Source organism: Amblyomma maculatum, chromosome 2 (assembly GCF_055883805.1).
Source record: "Amblyomma maculatum isolate TAMU_Amacu chromosome 2, ASM5588380v1, whole genome shotgun sequence".
Taxonomy (NCBI): domain Eukaryota; kingdom Metazoa; phylum Arthropoda; class Arachnida; order Ixodida; family Ixodidae; genus Amblyomma; species Amblyomma maculatum.
Window position 1 is genome coordinate 29936749 of NC_139345.1, and position 21752 is coordinate 29958500.

The following is a 21752-nucleotide window of genomic DNA, read 5'->3' on the forward strand; positions in this document are numbered from 1 at the left end:
ATAACTATACGCACGTGACGCCATTGCGCAAGCCACTGAAGCGCGCCAAGTAGCCCGTAGTCGGCTCCTCGCCTCTCAGACTTCTCAGAAGTCTGCCTACGCTAGGCGATATCGCCACGTAACCTATGACCCTGGGTCCTTGGCTCTTTTGTGGACTCCTGCACGCCGCATTGGTCTCTCGAAGAAACTTTTGTCCCCCTACAGTGGCCCTTATAGGGTGGTGCGCCAAGTCATTAATGTGACGTAGGAACTTGCCTATCTTGTGCCCGCGTCCTCCTCCTCTCGCCCCATTACTGACATTGTCCATGTATCTTTAACGTGCGCTGTTGCTGTGCGATGTCAGCGCACGTTAAAGATCCCCAGGTGGTCGAAATTACTCCGTAGCCTTCCACTACGGCTCCTCTTTCTCTCTTTGCACTTTCTCTTCCACCTTCTTCCCTTCCCTTACGGCACGCTTGAGGTGTCCACAGAAAACAAGTAAGACAGTTACCGCGCCTTTCCCTTCCTATAAATCAATCAATCAGTTTAACGTGCGCTGACATCGCACAGCACACGAACGAAGAGGCGTCCGTGTGCTGTGCGATGTCAGCGCCCGTTAAAGATCCCCAGGTGGTCGAATTTACTCCGTAGCCCTCCACTACAGCTCCTCTTTCTCTCTTTCCACTTTCACTCCCACCTTCCTCCCTTCCCTTACGGCGCGGTTGAGGTGACCACAGAAAAAAAAAATGGGACAGTTACTGCGCCTTTCCCTTCCTATAAATCAATCAATCAATCGCGCTTGAAGCCATAAGAATTCATGCTTTCTTTGCCAGTTTAGGGTCGGGACGACGCTTACACCGCCCGGGGGTCATGTTACGCGATGATGACGACGAAGTGTCTTCCTCTTGCTTCGCGGAAGGGAAGGTGATGACGACGAAGTGGGGCTGGCTCCGTGTTGCTTCTCGCTGCTATGCCAGTTCAAGCTGTGCTGTAAATATACTGTAAATACATCAAGTTTCCACGTAACAATATTTCAAGGGGATTTGTTCTCTTTTAGGTTGTGTTATGTGATGTTTTTAAGGCGAAAGCCTTTAATGGCTCATGCAGTCGTGGACAAAGTGTGTCCCGCTTTTTCGGCGGCTGTCGCGTGGCCTTCCTTGGCGCGCGTTCAAGTGCGAGATTGCAGATGGCAAGTACTCTAGATAAGATTAGACTTCCGGAGGAAAGGCGTAGTACCTGTCACACACTCTAAAAAGTGCGCGTTTGGATGGTGCGCCATCGCTCCTGTCGCGGTGGTTTTTCCATCATTCTGTGTTTTTGGTTGAATTACATTCCTCGGCACGTCCTGACTCGAACACAAAAAACCGTTTTTCGAAATTCCAATTAGAAGTATTTTTAAAAAGAAAAAAACAGCAAATCGAAACCGAAACTGCTTTCACGGCCAGAAACGACGTCCCAGGTGACGAAATGGTGACGTCACACTCAGTATTAGAGAAACACTCGTACGTGCGTTGGATGGTGAAAATAAAGTACGGAAATCATGAAGCATTGCATAAAATGTCTGAGGTAGTTCAATATAAGCCTCACAATTTCATAATCATGCGGGAAGTGGACAGTAACGCCGGTATACTGTTTGTGACGTCAGAAGCTCAGTGTTGCCGGCAGAAATAGTCTCAACTTAAGCCATGAAAACAGCATATTTTAAAGTCGTGTTGCGCGCGAACGGATTATCGTACAGCGCCCAAATTTTGTAGAATGCGTCAGGACGGAGAGGAGAATCTACAGTAAAATTTTTATTGGAATATACGAATGTCGAAAAACCCCCGGAGTTGCCCTTTAAGTGTGGGATTGCAGATGGCAGGAACGGTAGACAAGATGAGACTTCTGGAGGGAAGGCGCAGTACACTTTCTCCGACAAGTGTGCGTTTGGATGGTGCGCCATCGCTCCTGTCGCGTGGCATTCCTTGGCGCGCGTTCAAGTGCGGGATTGCAGGTTGCAGATGGCTGGAACGCTAGACAAGATGAGGCTGCTCAGGCTTTCACCTTTCAATACTTTAGTCGCTAAAGTCCCTCGTAATTTTTTGCTAGAAGTTGTTGTAAAAGTAAAAGCGGCCGTGTACGAGCTGGGAGACATGAAAATCAGTGCTACGGCAACGCTCACATTATTTTATTCCGTAATTATTTAGATTATTTCTCGCCTTCAATATGTGTGTATGTGTTCCTTTAGGTTGCGTTTAGACACACTTCTGTTCAGGAATTATCGCTTAACTCGCATGTACAACCAGTAGTTCCGAGACCCTACCGTTGTGAGATCGGAAATTCGCGGCCACGAACGTAGAGGCTAGGAAAAGGCGCGAAATGATTTGCTGATGTAGTCAATGACGGTCCCTGAGCTTCGCTAAAGACTCCACTTGAAACAGGCGAACTCATGCGAAAGTGGACCCATCACTAGCCGTAAAGGCTTGTTCGTGTACATTTTTTGTAGCACAAAATCAAATAAAAAAAACAAAAGTCGACAGTAGGAATCAGCGAAACGAGGAGTGCTGCGGAGACGCATCCGCACCCTTCGGCTGCCAGCCAGCGAATTCAGCTAACGAGCGTAAAATGCGCCTGGAAATGACACTTCGCGCCTAAACACTGCGAACGCTCTCAAACTAGTTCCGATCGTATTCGAGAACATGCGCGCGTGGAGAAATCAGAGAACGCTCGCACAATGCGACCACGAAAGGGCGTAATCCCGTCCTTGGACGTTTCTATTAATAAAATGTTACGAAGAAAATAAAACTTGTCCATTTGTCATAAGAAGAAAACAAAACTGTTGTTTGGTTTTCGTATAAATTTTATGTGATAAAGAAAAACATCCCTACAGTTCACAGCCGCACATCGGAGACCAGAAGATATGATAGCAGTTTCCTCACGCAGTACTGGTTCAGGCTGTCGAACATTGCCACTTTCTTCGTTTTGTGCTTTGGCTGAGCGCACACAACTTCCTCCTTTACTATCCCCGTGATCCGGAAGAAGTTGTCCTCAATGAAACGCTCGGTCTTTCTTATCAAGGCCAGTGCCGACGGAAGACCCATGCTTGCTCCAGCCTTACCCAGTTCTTGATGAAAGAACGTACTATCTTTGTACATTTCAAACGCTTCGGCTCCCAGCTTGCTGACTGTGTGGACCAACACAAACTCTATGGCTTGCATCATGAAATACATGTTGCAGCGGAGGCGTTTCCTGATCTTAAATCCTGCGCTACTGGAGGTTGTGTAGTCAAGCTCCATCATCTGGATTATGGGGTTATTCGCAATGCCTTCACTGAGGGCACTCAGGCTAGCTTCGTCAACAGACGGCCAGCCGAAGGTCAAGCGGCAGAGAGTCCTGTTGACCTTCAGAGCGGCGGCGATGGCCTTGCAGGCGCTCATCCTGAGGGATCTGCACTGGACACTGAACCACCAGATACTTTTGTTCTTGGCCAGGCCGAGGAAAATGTGGATGAGGCTTATGGTGGTCACCTTCGTATGGATAGTGACTGCCCTGATGGTCGTGGTGGCCTCGAAAAGGCGTGCCAACGCGGCCCCTTCCATTATGTTGAGGCAGAAGCCGATCTCGACCTCCTGGACGGATTGGTTCGTTTCGAGCGCAGAAAACAGCTCCTCAATTTTGGGGCCTGCCGTGCAGATGTTCAGGTATTGGAGGGTCTCCGTCAATCTGAGTGTATGTGATAGCTGCTTAATAGCAGGAGAGCCCCAAAGGAAGAGCTCCACCCCTTGGAGGGTCCTGTTAGATACCAGGGCGTCCGTGAAGACTTGCAGGGGCCTCCTGTCACTGTAGATGGTCTCTAGAGGGGCGTTGAAGATTCGTAGAGTCTCGTTGCTGGCCAACAGTTTGGCCAGCGCGGCAAATGCGTTCTCGCTAAACCCGTTTGGAAATAGTGACAGAAGTTTGAGCGTCTTGTTGCGGAGCAGGGACTCGACGACAGCAACAGTTCCAGAACTGGAGATAGCATTACTACACACGTGCAGCTCTTCGAGCTTGGTGTTCACGGCGAGCATTTCGGCTATCGCCTGCGCTCCGTCGGCGCCCATGGCGTTTTCACGCAAGTCCAGAACCAGGAGCGAGTTGTTCATCTTCAGCGCTTCGGCCAACGCCCGCGTCCCTGTGGCACCAATGCTGTTACGTGCTATCTGTAACGCAACCAGCGTGGTGTTCTCCGCGAGTACAGACGCTATCGCCATCGCCCCCTTAGCCTGGAGTCTCGCCTTTCCCAGGGTCACTGACCTCAGCGTCTTGTTTTGCTGGAGAAGCTTCGCAAACTGCCGCGCTCCGCGTATGCCCACCACGTTGTTATCCAGATTTATTAGCTGCACTGTATTGCTGGACTCGAGCGCCTTGAATAGCGCGATGATGTCGCTCACTTTGAGGCCGACATCGACCAGGGACACTTCCTTCAGAGACGCGGTCGATTCGAGGTAACGCGACAGCTTCGTGATGTCACATTGGCGCAGCTGAAGGTTGGAAATCCGGATGCTGAGCAGCCGTCCGCGCACCATGGCGTTGATGAGTCCGTATGCCTCATCCCGTCTCATCACCTGTCCATCCAAGAGAAACTGCTCGAGCGCGGCGTTGGGAACCAAGCGGTCGAACATTCTGGGCTTGAGGGCGAACAGGTGGCCTGCGTAACTACAGTGCACGTAGTAAATGCACCGGTGGGTCGTGAGGAGCTCTCCCAGAAGTGTGGCGCACACCAGTCCATAGTCGGAGAGGCTCGGGTCGCTCTCGAGAGCAAATGTGAAGACGGACAGCTTACCGGGCCGGTCTTGGCGGAGCTCAATGCCGATACTCTCGAAAAAGCGGTTCCAGATACCAGCTTTCTTGATTAGCCAGCAGCCGTGTTGCCTCTTCGGCAGCCTTGCGTCGGTCAGTGTCTCGTCGAAGGGAGTGTCGGTGCACGGCCTTCTCACGTCTAGGTCGAAGAGCCTGAAGTAAGTCTTCAAACTGCGCACGGTTGTCGGCCTCATCATCTCCGGGTCGGCCCGCTGCTTCTGGGGCCTCTTGCGCTTCATGGTGGTCGATATACAGCCAGCCCGAGGTGATTGGTTATCGACAGTAGCGAACCAGTCTTTTAACGACGCTGCCGGGGCTCGGTCTTGTGCTGTCGCTCTCATGTGCTCCAATCCGTCGCTGGCGGCAAGGCTGCGATGTGGGTGGACATGATTGTGTCCTAACTTATCGCGCAACGCCAACGTTTTCTTCTTTTACAACACGGAGGCCGACCAGCGAAAAAATGGATACTCGAACGCAGCACGCATCACAGTAGACCACTCGCTGAATCGGCCAGGCACAAAAGAAAACCGCGCGTCCAGCGTGTTCGGTGTCTAGTGCGCAGCAGCTTCGGCCGTACATGTGGCGCCGTCTGGCAGGTGCCGCCGAAAAAAGCGCATGTTTGGATCCGCCGCCGTGGACAGCGCCGACGCTATGCTCCGCTTTCTTCCTGCTTCTCTGAAGAATAAAAAAATTACCGACGATTACGTTACTTCCTAATGCGAAATTTGAGCGCAGCAAATAAGCTGTTTCACCTTTTCGATAGATTGAGGCAAAGAAATCGAGCAACACATGTATGCGCTATCACAGAATTTTTTTTTTCACACGTATTCCTTTAACAAAGACTCCACTAACAGTTCTTGACAGTCATGAAGGAAGCTTAGTGGTCGGAGAAATAGACTGATATATGTTCGACTTGGTAACCAATGCTTGATTCTCAAAGACGAGATCTATACAAGTGCCTCGCGAGGTTGTCACAGCCGTGGGACGCGTTACGAGCGAGAGGAACGGGATACGAAGAGGCGTCCGTGTGCTGTGCGATGTCAGCGCACGTTAAAGATCCCCAGGTGGTCGAAATTACTCCGTAGCCCTCCACTACGACTCCTCTTTCTCTCTTTCCACTTTCACTCTCGCCTTCCTCCCTTCCCTTACGGCTTGGTTGCGGTGTCCACAGAAAATTACCGCGCCTTTCCCTTCCTATAAAAAATAAATCAGTTTTTCTACGCGGTCATGCCCCGCCGGGGTGGTACAGTGGGAAGACGCCCGACTACTGTCCGGAATACCCGGGTTCGAACCCGACATCGGCGGCTGCGTTTCGATGGAGGCGAAACGAAGAGGCGTCCGTGTGCTGTGCGATGTCAGCGCACGTTAAGTGGTCGAAATTACTCCGTAGCCCTCCACTACGGCTCCTCTTTCTCTCTTTACACTTTAACTCCCACCTTCCTTCCTTCCCTTACGGCGCGGTTCAGGTGTCCACAAACTCGTGTGACAGATACTGTGCCTTTCCCTTCCTTTGAACCAATTATTATTATTATATACGCGGTCACGTTGTCTTGACTCGCTAGCGGCGGCAGCGGCATCAGACAGTCGCTGCTTGCGCTTCCTCCGGCGACCCCTCCCTCCCCCCCCCCCCCCCAAACCCCCTTCCTTTCCTTGTGTTCCCCTTATGGTGGCTGTTCCCCTTCCTTTCCTTGTGTTCTCCGGCTGCTCCGCGCTTCCTGCGATGCTTCGGTTGCCAAGCGCCGGCTCGAACTGGGGGGATGAAAGTGGGGAGGCGCTGGTTACGAGGCGCCAAAGAGCTGCGCTCTAAAATAAATGCTGACTGAAATAAGAGCCTCTGCTTAGTGTCTTTATAGTCATTTCCAATCCGATAGTGCACACAGTGCTTTTCGTTTCGGTGAGGCATTCCCGTGATTTAGCAGCGAAAGCTACACTAGCCCATTTCGCGGAGCCAGGCAGAGGCTGCTACTGCGGATGCGCCGTTTCTCTATGTGCGCTGTTCTAGTATAGTTCTAGAGGTGTTCCCACATTGCGCTCGCTACAGACAGGAGGAGGAGGGTAGCGGCATTCCAGCACAAGTCGAGAAGGTGTTGGTTTAAGTTCACCGGCGTTCTATAATTTCGTTTACAGGAAAGGAAAGGCTCAGCATCTCTCACTCGCGGAAGGCAACAAGCGCCGCCCGGCGGCATTGGAGCGCATCCATTCCCGCTTGGTCCTCATAGCTGACGGCAGATGGGTGACGTCACTTCCTTGAATAACACGATCTGTCGGGCTAGTTGGTAACGATCCATATGTATCAGCAGCGCGAACACAATCAGAGGAAAAGAAGAATAAGAAGGACAGAGCGCTGAACTTGCAACTTTATTAGAGGATACTGAAACCCGCACTTATATGCACACCGAGAAAACACCCACCAGGGGGAATTATCACGGCGACGTGACCGTCAGGGCGCACGAGTGAACTGATAAAAAACACACGTGTCCGGGACATCAAAAGATTACACGAGGAGCATCATGAAAAACACGCAGACAAACCTTTTCGTGAAATGACGCACTACGGGCATGTGTAAAACAAGAATGGAAAAACAGGGTTGGGGGCGGGCAATGACGGAAGGTAACAAAGGAAAAAAAACAGAGAAGAGGGGCGCGTTTTATTCCATCCCGCAGGCTGACCTCATAGAATGTGTTCGTGATGCCATAGATAGACACGGTGTGGTGGCCTTCCAAAATGAGTGTGGTGCAACTGTCGACGGCTTCATTGAAGTATTGTGCACTTACCTAAAATCGACAGTTACTGAGTGGGACGGCTGCAGATTTATTCAGAAACAAGGCATATGTATAGGTTCATGCATAGCCCCCATTTTGAGTGACCTTTTCTTGGCCATGCATGACAGATCCTTGAAGGACCAGCTCGAGTCTTCAAGCGTTCTCAAAATTTTCCGCTATGTTGACGACTTCCTGGTTCTCTTAGATTGCATCCCTGAAGCATTTCAAACAAAAGCAGATGAAGTTCTCCAAGTTGTTTCGAGGACTATGTCCCCTCTTGAAGTTACGCATGAATTCCCAGAACACAACGCCATCAGGTTTTTGGAGTTAAAAGTTTTTTTCGGACAGAACCACGTGTGCTGGTCATTTGAACCAAGAGCCAAAAAACCCATTCTGCCCTACGACTCAGCACATTCAAAACTGGTCAAAAGAAACATAGTAAAGTCAACCTTTAAAAACGCACTCACAAAATCCTGCGAACACAAGCTGCAGGCTAGTTTTTCCAACCAAGTGTTGAGGCTGACGCAATCAGGTTACCCGCAATCTCTCCTTGCATCTGTAGCAGAAATAATCCTGAAAGGTATGAAGCACGAATGTGACGTTCCAAATGAGGCCCGACCGCGGAACAAAAGGGTTGCTGTTGTGCCGTACCTGCATCAAATATCACACAATCGGAAAAAAATTGGTAAAAAATCAGGCGTCGAAGTAGTCTTTTCAGCCCCACTGCGCCTCTCAAGCCTGTGTAACAAAGTCAATAATAAGAAAAAGATTAGTGGCTGTACAACCAGGCATCGCGACCCTCTCGCGGCCTGCGAGGAGGGCGTCGTTTATTCAATTCCTTTAACATGCGGTAAGGCTTACATAGGCCAAACAGGGAGATGTTTAAATGAGAGATTAATGGAGCATAAGAACGATTTATCCGGGGCCCTTTTAAAAAACTTACCCGCCCACTGTCGGGGATGTGACAGCAAAAAGAAATGCACCCCCAGTTTCAAGAAGACAACCATCCTGAAGAAACATAAGAATCAACTGACGCGCGAAATTGTTGAAGCCGCCTACATCTCAGGTCTTAAGGAAGGCTGCGTAAGCACCCCATCTATCTCGCTATCTGAAAAAGAATTCACCTTTCTCTCTGGCGGCATTTGATCTTACCTAGATTTTAGAAGCACACCCCTCACTTTTTTCCTTTAGCCGTGTTAATGGTTGGCACCCTTCCTTCATATTGCTAACCTTTGTTACCGCTTTTCGCCTTCCCATGTTTTTAATAAAACGCGCCCCTCTTCTCTGTTTTTTTTTTCCTTTGTTACCTTCCGTCATTGCCCGCCCCCAACCCTGTTTTTCCATTCTTGTTTTACACATGCCCGTAGTGCGTCATTTCACGAAAAGGTTTGTCTGCGTGTTTTTCATGATGCTCCTCGTGTAATCTTTTGATGTCCCGGACACGTGTGTTTTTTATCAGTTCACTCGTGCGCCCTGACGGTCACGTCGCCGTGATAATTCCCCCTGGTGGGTGTTTTCTCGGTGTGCACATAAGTGCGGGTTTCAGTTTCCTCTAATAAAGTTGCAAGTTCAGCGCTCTGTCCTTCTTATTCTTCTTTTCCTCTGATTGTGTTCGCGCTGCTGATACATATACTTCCTTGAAATCACCCTAATTGCGTAACTTGTTTAGTCTATTTCTATATATTGTCACGTAGCCGTTTAGGCCCGTAACCAGAAGGTTGGTTTTTAATAGGGGGTTGACCTAGCAGGCACAGGAGAGCAGGTCCAGAGCACCGAGAGACAGCAGCCGACTAGCTTCTTCTCGAGCGCCACGGGGCCACTTCTTCGAGCGAGAGTCTAAGGGACTAGCTAACACTATCATCATCGTGCGCGGACTCGAAGAGTGGCCCCGTGGCGCTCGAGTAGCCTAGCGGCTGCTGTTGCACACGCTACAATATGCTCTGTAATGCAGCATTTGACTAAAAAATATTTCTATATATGCTCTGTGGTGCGGCATTCGAGTAAGGGGGCAGAGGTGGTGAAGGGTGGCTGTTCTTGGCTGGGACGATAGGTCAACGCCGCTTGCGGCGGGGACTAGCCAGCCACCGAATTTTTATCTGGGCCCGTATTCAGAGTTTGCGTCGTTATCGAAGTGTCGCTATCTCACGTGACCTCGAGTCATCTGATTGGTCGAAACGCGGGAACCGGGTGTTGCCACTACGGAACCGGAAAAGGTGGCAACACCCGGTTACGGCGTTTTCACCAATCAGCTGACTCGAGGTCGGGGAGATAGCGACACTCGACAACGACGTAACTCGAAATACGGGCCTTGTTGTAGGCCGTCATTGCACCCGCCACCACTTAGGTGGTGGACGATGGCTGTTGCGGCGCGCTCTTTCTCTATCCCTCTTCTTTTTCTTTCTTTACTTTCTTCCTTCTGTCCGCACGAGGCAGCGGAGGGGGAAGCTAGGCGAGGAAGGCGGTTCCTGGACCTACTGGGCTTAGATAGTAGGTCAACGCCGCTTACGGCGGGGGCTAGCCACCGAATTTTTATCTGTTGGGCCGTCATTGCACCCGCCACTGCTTCGGTGGTGGGCGATGGCTATTGTTGCGGCGCGCTTCTTTCTCTCCCTCTTCGTTTTCTCTCTTCACTTCTCTATTTTCTCTTTTGTCCGTGTGCTGAGCGATGGCCCCGCCGGGGTGGTGCAGTGGCAAGACGCCCGACTACTGTGCCGGAGTACCCGGGTTCGAACCCGACCTCGGCAGCTGCGTTTTTATGGAGGCGAAACGAAGAGGCGTCCGTGTGCTGTGCGATGTCAGCGCACGTTAAAGATCCCCAGGTGGTCGAAATTACTCTGTAGCCCTCCACTACAGCTCCTCTTTCTCTCTTTCCATTTTCACTTCCATCTTACTACCTTCCCTTACGGCGCGGTTGCGGTGTCCACAGAAAACAAGTGAGAGTTACCGCGCCTTTCCCTTCCTATAAATCGTTTTCACCGCACAATTCATTAAGCAAGGCCCAGGAGATACTCTGGCGCCAGCTACAAACCCGTTCCTTCCTCTGCCCCAGTTTATTCCTATATATTCAAAGAGCAGGTTGACCCTGAATGCAAAGAGTGTGGCGTCGACGCTACTTTAGACCACATTACATGGGGGTGCGCGGCCTATCCGCCACCCGCTGATTTGCTGCCAGTTCCATCTCTGGAGGAGTGGGAGGCCGTGCTGCGCTGCTCGGACCCGTCCATCCAGGCCCGGGTCACTGAGTGGGCCGAAGAGATCGCCGACAGGACGCAACTGGCGGCCATCTGGCGCGGCCAGCAATCAAACTGAGCCTCTCAAAGCCGATGAAATAAATGTTTTCCCATCCATCCATCCATTTGTGCTGAGCGATGCCAGCGACGGCTCCCATTTCTGTTTCCACTTTCACTCCCACTTTCATCCATTCCCTTACGGCGCGGTTCAGATGTCCACAGCAAGTGTAATAGATACTGTGCCTTTCCCTTTCTGTGAACCAATTATTATCTCTTCTGTCCGCACGGGGCAGCGGAGGTGGCTCATACAGAGCCAGTAATAGGCCCGTGTATTTTCTTTTCCTTCTTCCTACAGCCACAACGAGGCAGCGGAGCCGGTTCAGCTACAGAGCAGGCTCTGTAGCTGCAGAACAACATTCGAGAAAGCGCCAAATGAAAGCGTCGCACGGACACAGGGATATAACGTCCGGCGGGGTCAGCTTCGTATATGCGTGAATCTCCCGGTGACGTCCCCACCAGTCATGACATCACCATGTGACGGCTATGGACGTCTTGATACGTCTAACCACTACTATTGGTTAGTAATAGTTAGCTATGATTTGCAGTTTGAGTACTAGTTAATGTCTGATTAGTGTCAGTTAAATACCCCTTAACTAGTAAGTGACGGTTAATGATAGTTACGATGAAATTCAAATTCATGGGTTCTTTTGGGCATCTGCAACGCTGGCAGAGCTTGACGAGGGGGCTGCGCAGCTGGCCTTGGCTGTGACGTCACTTGGTCGCGGCTCTGACCCTCGTAGTGAAGCTTTTCGCTTCAAAACATGGTCGCCCATCACAAACGCGCGCTCTTGCCCACGAACCAAATCGCGCGGCGCCTTCGGATAGTTCCTGTCTCTGCTGCATGGTCTTTGCGAAATTTGGCTTCAGTAGAAAAAGCTTTATGCGCGGCTGGCGCCTTAAAAAACGTTCTGCGGGTGACCTGGCCGTAACACTGCTAGGTGTGTTCCGATAGATCACGAGGAAGCTGTCAATTCTTTCGGACACCTTACTTCAAACACCTGCTTCAGCAAGGCCTTCTTCACGGTTTGTACCATTCATTCAGCAGCCCCATTGGACGCTGCGTGATAAGAATGGGTATACGAACGTGCCTTATGCCGTTGGTGCTCAGAAATTAAGCGAACTCAGTTGAGGTAAACCAATAAGCCGTAAGCGGCAAAAGCACCCCTCAAGTTTCTCAATGGTTTTTCCTGCCGAGGTTGACATTGGCCACATTTCAATCCATTTTGAGAACAAGTCTACGAGTACGAAGAACACGGTCTTTTCTTTCTGTGCAAAGTCCACATGGACGCGTCAGCAACAGTGCTCAGGGTATGGCTCTGGGTGGAGAGGAACCTGCCGGGAGGCGGGCTGAACTGCTTGGCAGATTTTGCATCTCTGCACGTATTGTTCAATTTCCGCGTCTAACCAGGGCCACCAGACAAAACTTCTCGCGAGCATTCTCACGCGGCTGGTACCCGGGTGCTCCTCGTGTAGCATAGGTAAAACGCGTTTCCTCAGCTGTTCTGGGATTACAACTCACACCCCACGTCACGCAACCGTATTCCAGCGGTAACTCGTCACGGCGAACATAGTATGCTTTCAAATCATCTGCATGCTGTCTAGGCCACCCGTTCAATGTGAAGTCTGCCACCCGGCTCAGTGTTAAGCTTCGCTTTGGAGTCTTTGAAATCTCTTCAGCTGTGAGCGGAAGGCATTGGCACGGCCTCCATCGGGCTTCCATCGAGCGGCCGTGGCATTGGAATACTGATAGGCATTCGAATGCCTCGTCTTTCGCGTGTACCGGCTGGGGCAACCTTGACAAGGCATCTGTCACTTCTGCATTCGAAGGGTACTTCTGTTTTAGAACCGACACTCTGTCTTCAAGTGCCACCTCTCCAATTTCCAGCCAGTCAATTTTGAGGCGTCCCAGCCAATTTCGACCAAGTAGCGCTGCTAACCTCTCTCCGTTGTCTTTTACAACAATGACAGGTAGCGTCATGCTATGACCCTCGTACTGAACAGCCACGTCACACTGCCCTTTAAGTTGCATAAGTATGAATGCGAAGCGACATTTTGCATGGCCCGCGTCTTATGCGCGAAAAGTGGGACTGGTACATTTGCTCTGGAACGATTGTGACGGCTGCTCCCGTGTCAATTTGCATATTGAGGGTGTGCTCCTCGATATTAACGCCCAATTCATAACATGATTGCTTTGAGTTAACCAAATTATCGCCGGGGTGGCGCAGTGGTTACGGCGCTCGACTACTGTTCCCAAGGACGCGGGATCGAATCCCGGCTTCGGCGGCCGCTTTTCGATGGAGGCGAAAAGCAAGGCGCCCGTGTGCTGTGCGATGTCAGTGCACTTTAAAGAACCCCAGGTGGTCGAAATTTCCGGAGTCCTCCACTACGGCGTCTCTCATAGCCTGAGTCGCTTTGGGACGTTAAACCCCACGAACCAAACCAAACCAAATTATACAGTTCATGCTGTCTTCGTCGGAACATTCGAGCAAGTGCGTGCTTTTATCTTTCGCCGTAACAATCTGGCACATTTTTCTCAAGTGGCCTACTTTTGAACACTCATGACAAACCGAATTTTTGTACCAACAAACTTCCGAAGTGTGTCTCCTGTCGCATCTTTCACACTTCTCGCTCTTGCGGCCTTTTCTCTTGGGCTTAGCTTGCCTCGGCTAGGGACGCTGTCGACCTTTCACTACGTGCACTGCTGTGTCTTGTTCTGTTGACCGCATTTGCGCACTGTCTCGCACCGCTAGTTTTCTGTCTAGGGCGATTTTGCATGCGCTTTGAAATGTCAAGTCTCGTTCCGCGAACAGAGCACGCTGAGTCTCTTCATCTCGCATGCCGGCAACCAGCCTATCTCGGAGGGCATCTTGTAAGAAGTCGCCGTAGTCGCACTTCCTGGCTAAGTGTTTGTTTCTCAATGAACTCTTCGACGCTTTCACCCTCCTGTTGCACGCGTCAATTAAACTTGCACCGCTCCGCTATGACGGAACTTTTGGGGCTGTAGTGACCTTTCAGGTGACCCTTCACTTTTTCATATGGTTTTTCTCCCAGCGATGCCGGTATCGTGATAGTTCTTAGTACTTCATAAGCCTCTGGGCCTATTACTCTCAAGAAGACTGAGAGACTCTTTTCGTTGCCTATTTCCTTTGTCATTAAAAATGCTCAAAGCGCTCTAAGTACGACCATGGCCTCCTCTATAGAGGATACGGTACGACTCCGTTTTGGGGTCGAATCCTGATATCTTCCCAACTGACGGCATCTTTAAAGAAGGCTATGTATACGACTCCGTTTTGGGGTCGATTTCTGATATCTTTCCCACTGAAGGCATCTTTAAAGAAGCATGAAAGTTCGCTACTCATCCGTTTTCTCCGGATAATGTTGTTGACGTTCCTTATGGCCGCTTTGGGCGATCCTGTCCTTCTGGAACGCTGAACGAAGGTCAAGGCGATGCTTGCATCCGTGAGCGTCTGCAGGTGGTAGTCGTAGACCGAGAGCATGTACTACGTCGTCCATTTTGAAGCGAGACGCTTCACTACGAGGGTAACAGCCGAGCTTTTCGTATGCCGTATGTGGTATGCCGCGACCTAGTGACGTCACAGCCAAGGCCAGCTGCGCAGCCCCCTCGCCAAGCTCTGTCGGCGTTGCAAATGCCCATAGGAACCCATGCATTTGGAAGTCATCGTAACTGTCACTAACCATCACTTACTAGTTAAAGGGTGTTTAACTAACATTAATCAGACATTAACTAGAATTCAGAAAGTGCGTCATGGCTAACTATCAGTAACCACTAGTAATGGTTAGACGTTTATAGGGGTCCATAGCCGTCACATCGTGACGTCATTGGCCGCGACGTCATGACTGGTGGTGACAACATCAGGAGGAGGAAAGACGCGGGAGCGAGTCCCGCACCAGAGATCACACATTCCCAAGGCTGGGAGAGGAGGCGGCTGCCGAGCACGGTGTAAGAATGACATAGGTGCTAGCACTCTCCTCTCTCCGCGCGAGACCGCCGCCCACTCAAGGCCAGAGTATGTTCGGGCGGTTTGGGCGTGTTGCCATGGCAACCGGTAGCTAACTTAGAGGGTGCTGCCAAATGCGGGCCCATGTTGGGCGGCTCAATTATAGCGTTCCTGCCATCTGCAATCCCACACGAATGCGATCCAAGGAACGCCACGCGACAGGAGCGGTGGTGTACCGTCCAAACGCACACTTGTCGAAGAAAGTGTGGCAGATACTGCGCCTTTCCTTGCCTGTAAGCTAATTATAATTATACAGGTATGTAGCACTGCAACGAACGCCGATAAAAGGCAAACAATGAGAGGCAAATGACAAGAGAGGAAGGGTAGGCTTTCGTCATTCTCTTTAGAGATTGATTGATTGAATGTCCTTTATTGAATGGGAAGGCTCATATGGCCATGGATGGGGATAAAATGGAGTAGACATAATCTTCATTGTTTAGGTCGTCACTCAAATCATATTGCTCTAACCAGGCCATTAAACGAGCCATACTTGGCAAATATCATCTGTGTGTTAGCATCAGTTTCTAGAAGGGAACGGTAGTTCAGGCGGTAGGGTTTGATCTCGGAGCATCCAGTAGAAAAAGCAGGGCAATCCTAGAGTAGATGAGATATGCCGCCGCGCGTTAGAGTCGTACAGTGGGGGCACGTAATTATTTCCTCTGCATACTGACGCCAGCGGGCCATAATATGTGGCGTGTAAGCCGCATGGGCGATGAGCTTATTCAAAAAGACTTGTTGACTTCGGGTGAGGTGGGCCTTTCTTGTAAAAGGTGGGTCTGGTGTGGCCACCTGCATGCGATGCTGACTGAAGCTACAAAGACTGGTCCGAGTATAGTGCATAAGGGCAAGAGAAGGTGTGAGTTGCCCGCCCAAGGTCGAATAAGGCTGAAGCAAGGGGGGTGGGGAAGTAAATGTAGACATCCCACCTGCCAAGGCAGTCGCGGCGGGTGCCGCCGCATTGCCCCCTGATTCGTCCGAGTGACCTGGGGTCCAGTGAATAACGACAGTCCTGGTCGCGAGTTAGTGGCGTTTAAGGAGGCGCTGTATAGCCGTAGCAGTGGCATCTTGTGAACCCGGAGTAGCGATTTCCTTGTAAGCTTCATAGGAATCAGTAAGAATACGTATTGAACCAGTTTCCAGTGCTAGGCACTCCTGACAAGTCTTTCCAAATCGCGAGAAGTTCAGCATGAAGAGGGGTACCTTGAGGTAGGTGGCAGGCATAAGCGCCTGAAAGGGAAGGGTTGTCATCGCATACCCAGCCCATAGATGCAAATTCGCTTGTAATCAATGCGTCGGTGTATATGTCAGTCGTATCAGGGATTCGCTCTTGTCGGTGATGGGCAGCGAGGAGCTCCCGGGGAATGACAAACTCGCGGTTTATAGGTCGGCGATGGAGGCGTGTGACTACTGGCATCTCCAAAGGGGGGACGAGATGCATATAGGGCTGGTGTTTTGTCGTTACGCTGTTCATCCCAGGCCAGCAGGCGACGCCCTTGGACAGTGTTCTCTAGACGTATTCGATGACGCGTCTGGGACTCGGTAACGATGGTAGTGAGCGGTGGGATTGGAGCGGCTATAGGAGTGTGCTTAGGTAGACTGGTAATAGTGCATAGTGTTGCGCGATGAAGGCGTTCGACTTTAGCGAAGTCAGTCTTCGACAGTTGGAAAACGGGTGTGCCATAGAGGATTTTTCCGACCGCTGCTGCTCGGGCCATCGCACGGCAGGCATGTTGCCGCGCACCGCCGTGCCGGTTGGAGAGGCGACGAATAGTGTGTAGCAGTGCTGGCCAAAGGCGTTGTAGCTGATGAACCCATTTCTGGGGACTGTTGCAGCTTGAGGTGGGCAGGCCAAGACTGCGGATTTGCCCATTTGAGGAGGTGATGGTGTTGCCTCTGATGTGAAGATGGATCTGCATACTGGGGTTGGTTTTATGTTTTCCGTCGATTCTAATCAGTTCTGTTTTATGTGGTGCGAGTTTGAGGCCAATTTTGGTTAGTGTATCTTCAAGACAAAGAAGGGCCGCCTGAAGTTCAGTCTGCATAGAATATTCGTCTACGTAATCCGCTGCTTCAGTCCAGACGGTAATATCATCGGCATATATAGCGAATCTTGCGCTTGTGCCGAGTTCCAGATTCTCGGTTACGCGTGTCATGGCCAAGTTGAACAATATGGGTCCGAGAATGGAGTCCTGAGGTACACCCCTATTTAAATAATAGGTTTTGGGCACCCATCCCGGAGCTTTGCCGTGTAGCTGAGTGGATCTAGATGTAAAAAAATACGGATCCAGATTTGGGCACGAGTACTAGGAAAGCGTTTGGCGAGCTCCTCCAGGATAACCTTATGGCGAACATTGTCAAAGGCTTTGTGTATATCGACAGCCAGGAGATAGTCAGGTAGCGCTTTACGATGAGCTCTATTCAAAACTCTTCACAAAAGCCAAAGGCAGTCATGCGTTCCGAGGTTAGGGCGGAAGCCGGCTTGAGCTGGATGAAATCCAGGAATGATGTATTCAATGTAGTGACTAATTTGGGTATGCAGCAGGCGCTCGATGCGTTTACAGAGATGTGAAGTCAGGGCGATTGGACGCAAATTACTAGGAAATCGAGGGTTTTTGCCAGGTTTAGGGATAGGAAGAATAAGAGAAAGCTTGAGATTATCCGGTACCGTTCCGGTCTCCCAGTAAGAATTAATGATGTCGAGAAGGGCATCCTGGGCTGCCGAGTCGAGTTTGCGAAGCTCCTGCCAACTGACTCGGTCATGCCCGGGTGTGGCGCGAGCTCGGCCTCTTCCGAGGGCTGCTTGCAGTTCTCCCTTTGAGAATGGGCGATCCAGGTCTGGATCAGGGTTTCTGACTGGGAAAATGGAAACTGCTGGTGGAGGCGTTAAGCTGGCGTGTGGGAAAAAAGGTGCGTATAACTTCATCTCCAACATCAGACGGGTTGCCATTGAGAAGGAGGTCGGCGAGAGGTAGGGCCCCGCATGCCTTGTCATTTAGGCCACGAAAGATGCGCCAAAGTTGTGATAGGCCCGGTACTGGTTCAAGACGGTCGCATGTAGAGTGCCAAGCCTCACTTTGCAGGTGAAGCCGGTATGCCCAGATAAGCTTGAATTGTCGTCGAAGAAGTATGATATCTTTGTGACGTTTTCCGCGAGTCCGAAAACGTTGCGTGAGGCGATCTGCGCGACGCCAAAGGTTAGCCAGGTGAGCATCCATGCCAACTGTGGAATCGTCACAGGGGATATATTCGAGAGCTTGAGTGCGGGCATCTCGGAGTACAGACAGGTAGGAGTCAATATCTGAGAAGGGGGTCGTAGTATTAGCACGAAAGTAGTCTCAGTTGAAAAACGAACGTGTTGTCCGAACGCGAAGATGTTTACGATTGAGAGTCAGCAAGATGAGCAAGTGATCACTACCCCAAGAATTAGAAAGGACTTCCCAGCGCCGAAGAAGACGCGGTGATGACAATGTGAGGTCCAGTGCAGTGTACGCTTGAGAGGGATGGAGACCGATACGGGTCGGCTTGTTAGGTTCGTTGCACAGGGTAAGAAGAGTTTGATCAAGAGCGTCGTATAGGTGTTTACCACGTTGATTAGGCTGAGATGAGCTCCAGGCTGCGTGATGTGCGTTGAAATCTCCGCCGATAAGAATAGGACAAGGGTGTGCTGCGTTTTCAAGGTCAGGAAGCCAGGTACAGGGTTCTGCCATGACGTTACCTGGCCGGAAATAGGCCGATGTCACGACGAAAGGTTTTTGGCCAGGGGGGAAGATTTTTACTGCAACAGTCTCACGAGTGGGAGAGCAAAGGGACTGATGAAGCGAGAGCTGAGTGGAAGGACAATCGTTTCGGATTAAGACGGCCGCCTGTCCCTCTGAACGGCCGCTTTTATGTTGGATTGTAGGTGTCTGGTAAGTGCAGTAACCAATTTCCAATTCAAAGTCTCATTCCTGACACTGTTAGAAAATAAATTCAAAAATAAAACGGAATGAGAAAATGCCTGCACCTGCGGAGCATTAACAGGCTTAAGCTAATCAAAATAAAATGAATTGGGCCCAGTCGGCCAAAAGTTTAATTTGGTGGAAAAAGCCAATTGAAAAAATAAAATTTGGCACGGTAACGCGTCTATGTCCTGAGGGTTCAACGAGCAGAGGATGGGCAGTCCTCGCAGAGCTGGTTTAATTTACGATTTTTTTTTCTATAGAAGTGCCCGAAGAATTCACACACACGTAAGAAAAGAAAGGAAAAGAAAAAATGAAAGAAATAATAAAAATAATAATAAAACAGCTAAGAAAAATAAATAAATAAATAAATAAATAAATAAATAAATAAATAAATAAATAAATAGAATGAAATTAAGTTTATTGATAACACGATAATGTAAAATAAGAAAATAAATAAATAAATAAATAATAAAAAACACACACAAAAAGGATAAAAATAAACGTAGAAGATCTATGCAGATGCAGGTATAGGCTGGGTTTGTGAACTCCAATCTGTAATAAAGAAAAAAGGCGAAAAGGCAGAGCAAGACGTACAAGACATAATACAATCGAAGTTATATGTACATATTATTTGGGAGAAAAAGGAAATAATAATAATATTGTAAGGCAACGCGAAGGTCGGACTCGGGGAATCAGGCTTTATTACAGACCTGAAGCCTTGGTCGCACACTGCAGCCAAACACACTCCGCGATGACGATGGGTATCTACAAGAGGGAGCAGGATGAAGATGAAGCAGCACGTTCAGCAGTGTGGAAGATGAAGCGCCACACAGTGCTCACACTATTTCGCCCGCGCAGTTCAAGCGGCCAGCCTGGCCGCAATTAGTCCGCAGGATTGCGCCGAATAAAAGGTTTCATACGTGAAACGTGGACAACTTCAGTGCCACGGTAACGACAGTCCGGAGGAGGGTAAACAGGGGAGACGCGATAGTTGACTGGGGAGGTTTTTGCAAGAACTGTGTAAGGACCAATGTAACGGTGCTGTAACTTGTCACAAAGGCCAGGAGTGCGTAATGGGGTCCAAAGTAACACCTCGTCGCCGGGACGGAACGAAACTTGGCGATGGGTTGCATCATAGCGGTACTTGCGGTCTTCCTGGCTAGCTTCCGTGTTGACGCGAGCAAGCCGGCGTGATTTGGCCACTCGGGAAAGGAACTGGTCAGGAAGAGAGGATGAGGAACTGGCATGTGTAGAAAGAAAAGAGGCGTCAAGAAAGGTAGCGGGAGAACGGCCGTAGACGAGGAAAAACGGGGTGTAACCTGTGGTCCGCTGTACAGCCGTATTGTAGGCGAACGTAACAAAAGGAAGTATTACGTCCCAGTTTCGGTGGTCCTGGTCGACATACATAGACAACATGTCAGAAAGCGTGCGGTGGAACCGCTCAGTCAACCCATTGGTCTGCGGGTGATAGCTGGAGGTCAATTTGTGATGTGTGGTTGAGGCCTCAATAACTTCGGCTACAATCTTCGACAGAAATGTCCGACCACGATCGCTGAGAAGCACTTGAGGGGCCGCATGGCGCAGTACGAGCGATTCCAAAAAGAAGGTCGCGACCTCATGTGCTGAGCCATTAGGCAGGGAAGCGGTCTCAGCGTAGCGTGTTAGGTGGTCGACGGCGGTGACGATCCAGCGATTACCTCGTGCGGACAATGGAAGTGGCCCGTATAAGTCTATGCCAACAACGGCAAAGGGAGTAGCAGGGCAAGGTAGCGGCTGTAGTAGGCCAGCAGGAGGAGAAGTGGGCCGTTTGCGGCGCTGACATGGCAGACAAGAGGCGACGTATTTTGCCACACTTGAGGCGAGGCCTGGCCAGAATAAACGGGCTTTCACGCGGTGGTAAGTTTTATGAAAGCCTAAGTAACCGGCTGTAGCATCATCGTGGAAAGCCGCCAGGATACGGGTGCGAAGCGCTTTCGGAATAACGGGGACCCAACGGGTGCCTTCGGAGCAATAAATATAACGGGAGAGCACGCCGTTGTCAAGTTTGAACTTTTGGAGTTGCCTGCGCATCCTAGCGGTAGGAGGGTGAGAAGCACCGGTGAGAAGGTTGATTAGGGAAATACAGTAGGGATCTGCTCGCTGGTTTGAAATAATGGCGTAGCGATCTGGAGCAGCGGCAAGAGAAGCACAGGTTAAGGTTGGGGCTCTGGACGACATTGGGACGTCGAGGGTGCACGCAGGAAGGCTCGAGGAAGCACTAGGTGGTGATTCTGAGAGCGGGCAGCGGGAAAGAGCATCGGCATCTCGATGTTTGCGTCCCGATTTGAATATGACATCAAAGTGGTACTCCTGCAAACGCAGAATCCAACGGCCCAGGCGTCCAGTCAAATTTTTGAGGGTTGATAACCAGCACAGAGCGTGGTGATCGGTAACGATCGTGAAATGGCGGCCGTAAAGGTAGGGGCGGAATTTCTGAACTGCCCAAACGACGGCTAGGCACTCTTGCTCAGTGATGGTGTAGTTGCGTTCCGCTAGTGTTAGAGTTCGACTGGCAAACGCAATTACCTTTTCCCGAGAAGCGGTATCACGTTGCAGAAGTACGGCGCCGATACCGAGGCTGCTGGCATCGGTGTGAAGAATGGTGGCAGCAGTGTCGTCGAAGTGAGCGAGAACAGGGTCCGAAGTGAGGGCATTCTTTAGGGTTTGGAAAGCTTTTTCGCATTCTTCGGACCAATTGAAAGTAGTACGGTCTGTAAGGAGGCGGTGGAGCGGTGCAGCAATGGTAGCGAAATTTCGAATGAAACGGCGAAAGTACGAAGACAGGCCAAGGAAACTGCGTAGTTCCTTAGTCCGCTGAGGCCGTGCAAAGTTCAAAACTGCAGCAAGCTTGTCAGGGTCGGGTCGAATGCCATCGCGGCTGACGAGGTGGCCCAGGATCTTGAT

The 21752-nt window shown here is 50.5% G+C and overlaps 1 protein-coding gene and 1 pseudogene across 1 annotated transcript in view; one reads left to right on the forward strand and one right to left on the reverse strand.

Annotated features, from left to right (window-relative positions):
* The window catches only part of LOC146198263 (uncharacterized), an 80742-nt gene that overhangs the window by 42849 nt on the left and 16141 nt on the right, over positions 1 to 21752 (forward strand). The gene's annotated exons all lie outside the window — the stretch shown is intronic.
* On the reverse strand, positions 13516 to 14177 carry LOC146198265 (uncharacterized; annotated as a pseudogene).